Here is a 13,293-nt window from a genome sequence, read left to right as displayed (position 1 = left end):
ATTCTAAGATGTGTCACAATTGACCCCAGCATACACTAAGCCTAGAATCTGAGCTAAAATAGTATTATTCAATCACTCCTTGAAGAAGTACTACATTTTTCTTCCTCTCAGAAATTACTTCTATATATTTTCTATTTAGTTTTCTGTATATAGGTTGTTCCCTTCTCTTCCCCCTCACTCACCCAAGTTCCTTGAGGGAAGAAAGAGTTTCCTAGAAGAATATTTGACTTGTAACAGTCAAATAGGGGCTAAAGAACAGGGGCTTAAGAAATTCTCATTTAGGTGAATGGATCTGAATTTCCCCTCCTGTCATATTTTGCCAATATCCATTGTTCAACATTTATGTTGACTATCAACCATCACACTAACATTGATCTCATTTAATTTATTTTTGTTTCTTGAAGGTGGAGCTTATGTCTTGAGCTTTGAACACATAGGAGATAACTGTTAAGTGACTATAGATCCCTCCTATCAATTTGAATAATTGGTAGTTTGTTAATGTGATCACATTATCCTTTGCTTATCTACCCTTCCCAGTCTGGACTGAGATAGACAATCACAGTTAGAAATAGGATCATGGGCAGGAATTGCATTAATGAAAATAAGTATGAGGAGCCCCAAAATTTATTGTTGTTGAGTCATGCCTGACTCCTTGTAACCCCATTTCAGATTCTCTTGATAAAAATACTGGAGTGGTTTGCCATTTCCTTCACCAGATTATTTTATAAAGGAGGAAACCAAGGCAAACAGGGTTAAGTGACTTGCCTAGGGTCACGTAGTTAGCAAGCATCTGATGCCAGTTTTGAACAGGAAAAATGAATCTTCTGGATTCATTCATTTCACCTAGATTCATTCAATTCATTCAATCCACACAGATGCTGATTCAAAAGTATAGGGTATGAAAATACTCCAACTTCCCTTTTCCACTAATGGTATTAATTGACCTAGCTGTCAATCAGCATCATTTAAGCCAGTCAAATGAACTGGTTATTATACTCTGTTGGCTGGTCTGATGCCTAGCCAGCTAATATCCTTGGTGGAAAGAGAAAGTAGGAATATCAGTCTAAATAATAATAATAATAATAATAATAAATATGAGGAAAACAACTATTAAGGATTTGCTAAGTATCAGGCACTGTATTAAGAAATGTGGATGCAGACAAATAGTTCAAGATAGCTCCTGCCCTGAAAAAACTTGTTTTTTAAAATGTGTTATATAATGAACCATTTTTATTTTGTTTTTTATTTTGTTATTTTTTTAATTCTGAATTTAACAAACATCAATCAGAATGAGCATTTCTAAGAGCAAAAGGAGGGGAAGGTATATGAAACAGTAACTCTAATATATATCTATATCTATATCTATATCTATATCTAATATATAATATATATATATATAGAGAGAGAGAGAGAGAGAGAGTTTGATTTTCTTTTAAAATATATAATAAATTCAGCATGTCACTTTCAAAACTATCCTGCTTGTCTATGATTCCTTCTGGTCTTCCTCCTGTTCTTTTCTGTTTTTTAAAAAGCCCATTTATAGCCCCTCCTGTTCATCCCACATTTCTCCCTCTTCCTTCATCCCACTGAAAAATAGAAAAGAAAAGAAACACTATACACTTGGAAAAAAATGTACATAGTCAAGCAAAACAAATCCCATCTTGATCATGTCCAGCAATTCATGTCTCATTCTGCATCTCAAGTTTACCACCTCTGCCATTATCAGATGAATCTCTAGAATTACAACTGCCTCCCCCCCATTTTATGTATTTAATAATTATTTCTGACCTGAAAACTATATCCAAAAGTTTAATGAAAAAAAGAGAAACTTGGGGGCTGCTAGGTGGCACAGTGGATAGAGCACCAGGCCTGGGGTCAGGAGTACCTGAGTTCAAATCTGCCCTCAGACATTTAATAATTACTTACCTGTGTGGCTTTGGGCAAGCCACTTAACCCCATTGCCTTGCAAAAAAACTAAAAAAAAAGAAGAAAAAAGAGAAACTCCTATCCCCAAATAAGTATTAAAATCAGAGATATTGAATAAATGTATAAAATCATGATATTGAAAAGCTCTGACTATAAATTACAAAGATGAGTGAAGGGGAAAGAACATTTGAGTCAATAGATTTAGGAGCTAATCCTGACTAAACTAAAATAACAATGTAAATATTTAGCAAATGACCTTACTTCTCAGGGCTTCAATTTTATTTTTTATAAAATGGAGGGATTGGATTAGATTAGTAGAATTCTAAGATGCTTTTCTAGCATGGAAAATCCTATGATTCTCTAACTTTTGTTGGGTTCAGAAAAGATATATTGATGTAGGCAAAGACAAACCTAAGGAAAGAAATTAAATTTCTAACTAATTGTTGGTGAGATAAATATGCAATTTAAAACAAAACATCAAGTAGCTTTTATATTATCAAATTACTTCTATGAAATGCAAAAACAAAACAAAAACCAAGTTCTAAATAGTTTCCACGGCTACTCGCTCTTCATAAAATGGCTATAATGCAGGAAACATTTTGCTCATTTAACAGTTATCAATATTACTTGTTCAATGAGATATTTTTCCAAAACTGACCTTTCCTACCATGAAGCTTTTGTCATGAAGACCGCTGGGAGACAATCTTCCCTAGTGACAGGGTTATTGAACTTCAAGTCATAGAGCTTAAGATAAGCCATTGTCAAGATTCACCTGTATCTGGGAAGATGGCAGAGGAGGTCAGAAATATCCAGAGTCTCCAGATTTCTTTCACAAACAGATAATCCCCATGAAGTGAACATAGAGCAACAAAAATAAAAGAGCAAGACAGGTGCCCTCCTAAGAAACTTCAGAAATGGACTTCACTTAGATACAAAATCTCTCCCAGCTCTGGAAAGGACTTGCTCATAACAAACCAGGGGAAACACACACACACATACACACACACACACACACACACACACACACACACACACAGACACACACACACACAACCACATGTGTATCCCTGTTTGCCATTTCTGTTGGTACACTGGCCAGGCCCTTCCAAAGAAGAGCTAGACCCAGACCACCCACAGCTAAGGCATTACACAGACTTCTTGAACCTTTACCTGCATGTTCTTTTCCTTATTTTCCTCATACATCAACTGCACTGTGAACCTCGAAAATGTTGAGTCAGGGTGACAATGATACACCAGAAGTAAAGGTTAGAGCGGAGCTAGCTTAAATATTCTCTTTTGCTTAAGATGGGGATTTGGTGGAACATTTAACACTCATCTCCAACAAAAAACCTACTGCTTTCCTGTGATTGCTCTATCTGCCTGAAGATGTACCTTTATTTCTATTGTGATTGGTCTTCTGAGATAATGATTTCCAATGATTGAAGTGTAAGATATCTTTTTTAAAATGAAAGACTCTTTTGTGAACTAATGTCATATTCTTTGAATAGTGTTACTTTGGAATTGATTGTGCAACACAGGAAACACTAGCATAGAACCGCCCAGCATAGAGTGCCCTCATCAGAGAGGATGCTGTGCTCTATGAGCAAGGAAGAACTGAAACAGCTCAAAGGAAATGTAACCACTCCAGGTGTTCACATGGTCCAACCAGGTAGGGGACTTTAACTCCTATCAGTCTGATCAGCCACAATTGGGCACACTGTATGTAACTTGACTCTAAAATAGTGATTATGTTTTGGTTATTTTGCTTTATTTTTAGGTTTTTGCAAGGCAAATGGGGTTGACTGGTTTGCCCAAGGCCACACAGCTAGGTAATTATTAAGTGTCTGAGACCGGATTTGAACCCAGGTACTCCTGACTCCAAGGCTGGTGTTTATCCACTATACCACCTAGCCGCCCCTTTGTTTTGGTCATTTTAGAGAGAACCAGTACAATCTCCTGGATTCATTCACTTCATTGATCATTTACCTCCACCAGATAAGAGATACCTGAAATACCATCAGTTTCATTCAAATCAAATCAAAGAGCACATATTAAGTACCTATTATATATCAGTCACATTTTAAATAGTAAGTGTACAAAGACAATAACAATTGTTAGTATTTATATAGTGTTAAAGGATTTGAAAAGTGCTTTATAAATACTCTCATTTTATCTTCACAACAACCCTGGGAAGCAGGTGTTCTTATTATTCCTATTTTACAGATGAGGAAACAGATTGATTAAATGACTTGCCCAGAGTCATTCAGCTAATGAGCATCTGAAACAGGTTTTGAACTCAGGTCTCTTTTACCAAAAGTCCAGTGCTATTCCTGGATCTTCCTGTTTTTAAGGAGTTTTCATTTTTCCATTTTGCATATAATCCTGACTTAGATCCTAAAGGGGAGCTAAATGAGAGAGAATGGCTGAAGCAACTGAAATCCGGCATCCCTCCAGGAAAACTGTTCAGACCTGCTGATAGAAGGTAAAGAATGCTATCTTCATGCCAAGACAATAGAGCATCCTGATAAATTTTCTTCTTACCAAAATATAGACTGAAGAGAATATAAACTATGTAAGCACCTTGAAACTAATAAGCCGAAAAGGATGGAAATGCCAAGAATCTCCTTATTGGCTTTTCTTCCTTTGACAGCTTCTCTCCTCAAATGAGGCTTCTTGTGAAAGCTTGCCAGGGCCACCAGTGACTAGTTGACTCAGCCCTGACATTCTTCTCAGAGGTTTGGGAATAAAATGACATTTGATGAGACTGGGCAGAAGAACCTTTTTTTTTTTTTGTAATTTGATAGATAAGTTGAGAACTAAAGTTGGATTTAAAGTGAAAAAAACTCGTTTGTTTGGATCTCAGTAGACCCGGATCCTATTTTTGATTTTTCATCAGCTACCTATACAATCTTTAAAAACAAAAACAGGTAACAAAATATTTTATTTAAATAACAAACCCATGGTCACCAAAGTGAAACCCACTGCCTTAAGACTATATGTTGAAGAAAAGATACTAACTGTTCATTGGTACATCACATTCATACTTTTTAAACTTGATGAAATTTATTTTTTAATGTACATATGTAAAATTGGTTGCTGACTAAAGTTACATTAGCTTTATGAGCTTGATTTTTTTAAAAAAATCTTTTTCTCTCTCTGGATCACAGTTCCTCATATACAAAATAGGGGATTGGATCAGGTCACTTCCAAGATCTTTACCAGCTCTAATTTTTTTTTTTTTTTGCCTTTTAGATCTAACATCCCCAAGGGGGCGGGAAGTAAACTCTGTTTAATGATCCACCAGGTGGTTCCATTAAATAAAATTATGATGTTTAAACTAAGATTGTGGAAGAGAAATAAAGGTCCCAAGAGTGTCCTGCTATCTCAACCATCTCCTAACTCATCCCATCCTTGACTCAGATCCTGTTTCTTAGAACTGCTCCTACCCTGAATTGCCCCAGGCAGAGCTGCCCCTTGCCATCCAGATGCCATCCAGATGCCTTCCTCTCCTTATCCTTCTTCTCCTGCCAATGGCTCTCTATTACCACAAATAGACAAAAGTATATTGAAAAGAGAATTTGATTCAAATCAGAACATCTTAGATACCTTTCCAATGCCTCATCTTTGTCTGCTGGACCCTTACTTCCAATGGGCATTATATGATCTCTGTTTGGTTAATAATAAAAATCATTTTACTACTATATTTTACATTTCAATTATTCAGCATCATTAATTGGACTCCTGGCCCCCACTGCTAAGGTACAATGACTGGAAAGCCTCTCCCTAAAAATAGCAAGCCTATATCTCATCACACCTAACTACGGAAACCCCAAAATAGCCAATTGGATAAACCCCAGGCTAAAATTATAAAGTTTTTTTTTTCCTCTTGCCTGTGTCTGATGTTCATTTGAAGTCTATGACTCTAGATCTGAATTTGGTTTAGAAAATTACTTGGAACACTAGATGGGGACCACAAAATTCATTTTGGAGGCATTCCCAAAACAGCTCTACCATAGCTATGGGGTGACTCTGCTTACAAAATTCATCTCAATCCCAAGATCCTCCCCAACTGGCATGCACATTAAGTTGAGCAAGAACAAAAGCGAAGTTAAACATTCCTGTTTTTTATTATGCATATTTACTGGCATTACTGGATTTTGACCCTAATTAAAAATCCCAGGTCTGTCACAATTTCTTTATATTTTTTACATTTCTCCAAGACTTTCTTAAGTCTAAGCAATTAACAAAATAATAAATCAGCCCTAATTTGTAACTTTGTCAGATTTCTGAGGTGTAAATGTTTACACTGGAAATTTAACAATCAGCTTTAGAGTCCATTCCAGCTGGCTCCAGCTGCTTCTGGACAGCATAGTAATACAGTCAAGCAAAACCTGCCAGTGAAATGACTGGTCTCACATGATATGCAACATTCCCATATGCAACCCCCCCCCCCCCCCAACCACGATCCTTCTACCACTCCACTGAGAGAAGGGAAATGTGGTTCCTCATTTTTGCTTTGGGACCAAAATTAGTCATTGATATTTTCTTAACCTGATTTCACCAGTATAAAAATGTTGGAATGGAGGCTCTGATTACAGTCCCAGTCTGTACTTTATTACACAGCTATTTCTTTAAAAAAAAAAAAAAAAGAAGGCAAAGAAGAAAAAAGGAAGAAAAGAAGGCAGAGAGGATGGGAGGAAGAAGAGGGAAGAAGAAAGGAAAGAATGCAAGGAGAAAAGAAGGAAGGCAGAGAGGGAGGGAGGCAAGGAGGAAGGAAGATGTCAACAAAGCTTAATGAAATGTCCAACCATAATTTACTAGAACTTGAAACAACTTTATTGTTTTGTTTTTTTCTTTTTTGCAAGGCAATGGGGTTAAGTGGCTTACCCAAGGCCACACAGCTAGGTAATTATTAAGTGTCTGAGGTTGGATTTGAACTCAGGTACTCCTGACTCCAGGGCTGGTGCTCTATCACTGTGCCACCTAGTTGCCCCTTGAAACAACTTTAGAAATTATCTGCCCTGTCATTTTTATAGATGAAGAATATGGCCCCAAAAACTGCTAAATGACTTGTCCAAGATCACATGGGTAGTTAGTAGAAAAATGTGATCAGAACTCAGGTCTTAGGGCTTAAGCTTTAGAGATAAGGGAGACTTTAGAACTCTCTTAGTTCCCATCTTAATAGAGATGAAGAAGGGGCAACTAAGTGATGCAGTAGATAGGGCACCAGCCCTGGAGTCAGGATGGACCTGAGTTCAAATCCAGATTCACACACAATAATTACCTAGCTGTGTAACCTCGGGCAAGTCACTTAACCCCATTGCCATAAATAAAATTAGAAAAAATATTTTAATAGAAATAAGGAAAATGAGGTTCAGGGAGGGTTATCCAAGTGCCTGAGACCAATAGATAGTAAATAGAAGGTCTAAGTTTTGAACCCAGGTCTTAGGATTTCAAATCCAGTGTTTATTCTCCAACACCAGTATTGCCTTTTCTAACTCCCAGTCTTTCTTAATTTTCATCAAAGTTTAACAAAAATATTGTTTTTTCACAAGACAGTCATTTCCTAATACACACCCACTTCCCAAATTTCCAAAATAACCTGGTCTGGCATTATGTGGGATATTTTATTCCTGTTATTCCCCATATCTCTCCTGAGAGGAGAGGAATATGCTTCATCACCTATTTTCAAGGACTGATATTGATCACTGAATTTAATCTTAATTCAGTTATTTTTTATATAGTTTTTTCTTTTTGCATTATTGGAGTCCTGTGTAAATTGTTTCCCTGGTTCTGTTAGTTTCTCTCTTCATCAGTTCATACAAGTCTTTCCAGGTTTCTCTAAGTTCTTCATATAAAATGGATATTTTAAAATAATCTATGTTCATAAAACATTCTAAATAATTATCAAGGCTTAAGAGTTGATAAGAATTTTAAAATAAAAAACTAAGTCCTCTGAATTTTTTAAAGGTCTGTTATACTAAGAAAGGCAGCATTCTCATGAGCTTCTCATACTTAAATAGTAGCAGCAAAAAATAGTAGCAGCAACCTAATAAAGCACCAGATAAAAATAAGGTTCTCATACCCTCTTTGGCCAACAACTATCTAGACAATTTTTCATGGTGACAAAGTATGTCAGGGAGCTAGGGATCAGTGCCAGTTCTGTGGACTATGCTGTCAATTTTTATTTTAATTCTTCTTTACTCACAGTTTGATTTCTTTCAGTCCTGGCCTAGCATCCTCATGCTCATTGGCATAGTTCCCTAGTAACTTATTTGAAAAGAAGATTCTGCCCTTGGATTCTCCTAGAGGCTTTTGGCATTCATCTTAATTCAGTCTTCCTGGGCAATTCTCAAACAAGAACAATGTATGAAGAAAATAATAATAATAATAATAATAATAATAATAATAATAATAATAATAATAAAATTTATATAGTGCTTTAAAGTTTGCTAAGTGCTTTACAAACATTCTCTCATTTAATCCTTACAACAACCCTAGCAGGTAGAAGCTGTTATTTGACTTTTTTTTTTTAGGTTTTTGCAAGGCAAATGGGGTTGAGTGGCTTGCCCAAGGCCACACAGCTAGGTAATTATTAAGTGTCTGAGACTGGATTTGAACCCAGGTACTCCTGACTCCAAGGCCGGTGCTTTATCCACTATGCCACCTAGCTGGCCCCTAGAAGCTGTTATTATCTCCATTTTTATAGAAGAGGAAAGTGAGACAATAAGAGGTTAAATGACTTGCTCAGGGTCACACAACTAGTAAACTTCCGAGGCTGGATTTAAATTCACATTTTTCTGTCTTTAATGTCTAATTTTTCTATCCACTTCACCACCTGGCTGCCGCTAAAGAAATGTGTCTCGTATTCAATGGGGATCCCAGAGTCCACTTCTTTGTAAATGAATATATGATTTAATATACATATCTATCCATACATACATATATATCATAAGCATACACATATACCCCTACATGGATATACACATATTTATTTATTTTTGAATTCTTTTTTAAAATTGAGTTCCAAATTTTCCCTTTCCCACTCCACTGCTATACACTGAGAAGTCAAACAAAATGATAACAATTTTTCATGTGAAATCACGCAATATATGTTTCCAAAGTAGACATATCATAAAAAAATACAAGGAAATTATACTTTAATTGATACTCATAGTTCTCTCTCTCTGGAGGTAAATAGTATTTTTCTCATCACAAGTCCTTTGGTATTGTATAGATCAGAGTAGCCAAGTTTTTCATAGTTGATTTTCATTACAACATTGCTATTATTGTGCACAACGATCTTCCAGTTCTTCTCACTTCACTTTACATCAGTTTATATAGATCTTCCCACATTTTTTTTTCTAAAACCACTGCCCTCATCATTTCCCACAGCACTCCAGCAAATCATATGTCACAATTTTTCAGCCATCCCCCAAGTGATAAACATCCTCTTAATTTCTTATTCTTTACCATCTCAAAAGAACAAAAACAAAACCAAAAAGAAAACAACCTGTTACAAATCAGAGTCCACTTCTTAAGATCGGGTGTTAGATTAGACCTGAAGACTTTAATACATTTGATCAACTTTTGCTCCCAGCACTTGAGTTTCTTAATGAAAAATTCTGCCCCAGTAATAATAATAATTAAAATGTTGAGATACCCATATTTTGAAACTATTTACTTTTCTTTTTTTTCCTTTCTCTAGGTTATTACAGGATAGAAATGAATAGCAGAGTAGTAAGAGCTAAGATATATAACTGGAGAAGCATTAAAAGTCAGGTCCTTGGAAAGCTCAAAGACAGGAAAAATACAGGTATTTGGTAGTAATTCTTTCCCCAGTCTTACAAAATTGAATTTTTGATCTTTCAAAAACACAATATAGATATATAATGAAGAAACAAAATGGAATGAGTGCAACTCATCCATTTGGTTTCCATTCAGATTCAAGTCCATCATCCTATAGTAGAGATATTCTACAGCATAGAGGAGGCAATTCAGAGATTTTCTATCCAACTGCAATTAGGAAAATTGCCCATGAAAGGTTTGGTGAAGATTTTGGTTTTGGATCTTTCTTTTTCTGTTTTCCATTTTATCAGGTGTAAATCCATGAGAAAAATCAGTTTTCTTCTTAAAACAGGGTAAGAAGTACTACTAGAGAGAACATTTTCTGCTGCTCTTAGTGGAGGGAAGAGGAAGAGATAAATGATAGCAATGAAGGTAGACTGGGGTTTCTGAATGAGGGACAGATCTCAGACATATCAAATCACTTGGAATCACAGGTTTTCAGCTAGAAGGATACTTAACAAATGAGTCCAATCCTTCCATTTTGCAGATGAGAAAACAGGATTCTCAGAAAACTGAATCCACTCAGCTAGTAAGTATATGAGACAGGATTCAAACTCAGATTCCAAGTTCTATCCCCTGCACCCATTCTACCTCCTGGACTCATTTAGTCAATGATTCCTTTTCTAGTTACTTACATTTCAGTTGACCCACCTTATTATTATTTTTTTAATGGACTAAATTTAGTTCAAAATTTACTATGTCCAACCTTAAGTATAGGAAAAAAAAACCTATCCAGAGGTGAAAACCTCTGAGTGGTCAAAGTCCAGATAAAAAAAAAATAGACCAAAGGAGCTTGACAACATATGGACTGGACTGGAAGCCAAAGTCTAAACAAGGATCATGAAGAACAAATGAGATTGGTATGAACCATTTCCGGAATCAGGAGATCAGAATCCAAGGGCAAATCATGAAAGGACAAATCCAGAAAGGGAAGATTGGAGCAGAAGGCAACTTCGGTGGAAGGAGTGATTCAAGGACAAAAATTGAGATTTCTCTTAGAGTCACAACTCAGTCAAGGAACAACAAAGAGTGTCACCTTGGTTAAATTACTGGCCCATGGACCTCAGTCTCCTTATCTCTTAAATGGAGATAATACTTGCACTAACTACCTCATTGAATTGTGGTTAAGATCAAACAAGATAATGCTTGGGAAAGTGCCTTTTAACTATAACACTGCTATGTAAATGCAGGTTATTATGATAGATAGCAATAGGAAGTTTAGAAACAGAGAGGGAAAGAGGAGAATGCTAAATCTTTTCATAGTTGAGAGTCTAGGGTAGAAGCCATTTTGTCTGATTTTACAGATAAGAAAATGAGACCCAGACTGTCCATTTTTATCTTAAATATGCAACAATACTTCTTCCAGAGCCATCAGACTATGGGGGGGGGGGGTTACTTGAAGAATGGAATCCTAGAAATGATATTAGGAAAAACCTTAGCCTATTCCCCTCCCTCCATCATGCAATGATGTCATTCCATAAGTTAAAGCTTCATTCATTCATTTGAATCTTTAAAGCTTTGATGGTTTCATTAAAATTAAACAGGATAAGCACACCATAAGACCTTATCAGGTAATAGAACCTTGGCTACCAGTAAATACCTGAGTCACAATGAGTTAATAGGAAGGACACTTGAGAAAAGTAAGGGTATATCCATCTATGAATTTCCTTGGAAAATTCAGCCTACTCCTGTCCTGACCCTAAGTATTCAGAAATCTTGAGCTTCCAATTAATCCCAAATGTGACACAAGACTAAGTAGAATTTTGAGAAGAGCGGTGGGTAAGGTCTTCCAAACTTGGAAAGCAGTCTGATCCTATTTAACCCTCAAGGCTGGTGATGTCTATTCCAGAAGAACTAGGACCCGTGGGTAGAAGTTACCAAGAGGAAGATTTGTACTCATTTTAAGGAAGAACTTCCTGATAGAACATCAGAAGACAGTGAATTTTCCATTTTCTAGATTTTAAACAAAATCTAGAGAATACTTTTTAAGGAACTATAGATTGTGATTATGAATCAATAAGCCTTCCCACCCCAGATTCTAAGATTTGATGACCCAAGCAATGCTACAATCCTTTATAGCTAGAAATGTTAGAATTGTAAAGGGCCAATGAGCAAGATGGAACCCAGTAAAAAAAAAAGTGTTCATAGCAACTTAAACCATTCTGAGATCATTCTTTAATGAAGTTCTACTCGAGTGAATGCATACATCTCACAACTCAGATAAAAACATTATTTTCTTCAAGATTGTAGAGAAACCATATAAATTAAGTAATGCTTAGTGGAAGAATACTACTGGCTTTCTGTTATGTTGAAGAACAGAAGTTTATCACAGATGCCCCAAGTTTTCCTTTCCCAAGCTCAAAGTTAAGTTTTCTCTTCTTCCCTTTTTTTTCCTGCTTTCCCCACTACTCTTTCATCTAAACCATTCTGGTTCCATTTGTCACATCTAGTTACTATAGTTGATTGAACCAACTGATAGTGTGACATTGAATCTGAAGTCAGGAAGACCTGTGTTCAAATCTGACCACAGATACTGTGTGAACCTGGGCAAGTCATCTAATCTCCATTGGCCTCATTTTTCTCATCTGTAAAATGGTGATCATAACAGCACTTACCAGTTAGGGTAAATGAGATAATACTTGTAAAGCACTTAGCCAATACCTGGCCCTTAATGGATGTTATATAAATACTTGTTCCCCTTCTCCTTAAGGTGTTATTTATTCCAAAAGTATTTCTACATATAAAAGATCAAAATGGCAATTGTGGAGTTTCAGGTATAGGAGAGGGGCAGAACCATGAAGGTCTTTCTAAGTCCCCAGACATGGTAGTGGCTTTGTCCTCTTAACCATTAGACTACTGCTGATCCCTAGGATCCGTTTCCTAAGGATCAGTTAAAGGAATTATACATTTACTTTTTTACCAGCTAATAACTACCTTCCTTATAATACTTGCATGACTAGAGCTAAAGCTCCACCTTCTGATTTAAGGGGAAAATCCATTTGAATGAAATTATTTGACTATCATCTGTGGGGAGAATTTGCATCCCGCTGATAAATGAGGTTATTGGTAACTCTGACAAGAAGACCACAAATGACTCACAGAATGTGAGAAATGAACAGGATTTTAGCAATGATCCTGTGGCACTTGCCAAATATAGTGTTAGATGCAAAATGGAAAGGTCTTCTATTAATTTTTTTTTAGATTACTGATACTATTCCACTAGTTTGGAAAGTGCTTCATAAGGCTTAAGGTATATGCTATAGCTAAATAGAGAACTATTATGGAACCATGAGCTATGAAGTTATGCATTACACAAAATAATGCAACAATTTCAGTAAGAAAATAAACATAATTTTCCTTAGCTCATTCCCTACCTCCTCTGACCTGTATATTTGTCACAGACAGCATACACACCCCTGGATCTATGATATATTCTGGCAATCTACTGTAAGCCCCAGATTATATAACAAGATCAAATTAGTTGAGGCAATGTAATCTGGACTGCTAGGTAGAGCAGGA

The sequence above is a fragment of the Macrotis lagotis genome, chromosome X (assembly GCF_037893015.1).
Source record: "Macrotis lagotis isolate mMagLag1 chromosome X, bilby.v1.9.chrom.fasta, whole genome shotgun sequence".
NCBI classification, from domain to species: Eukaryota; Metazoa; Chordata; class Mammalia; order Peramelemorphia; family Peramelidae; genus Macrotis; species Macrotis lagotis.
Note: the sequence above shows the minus strand (reverse complement) of the source record.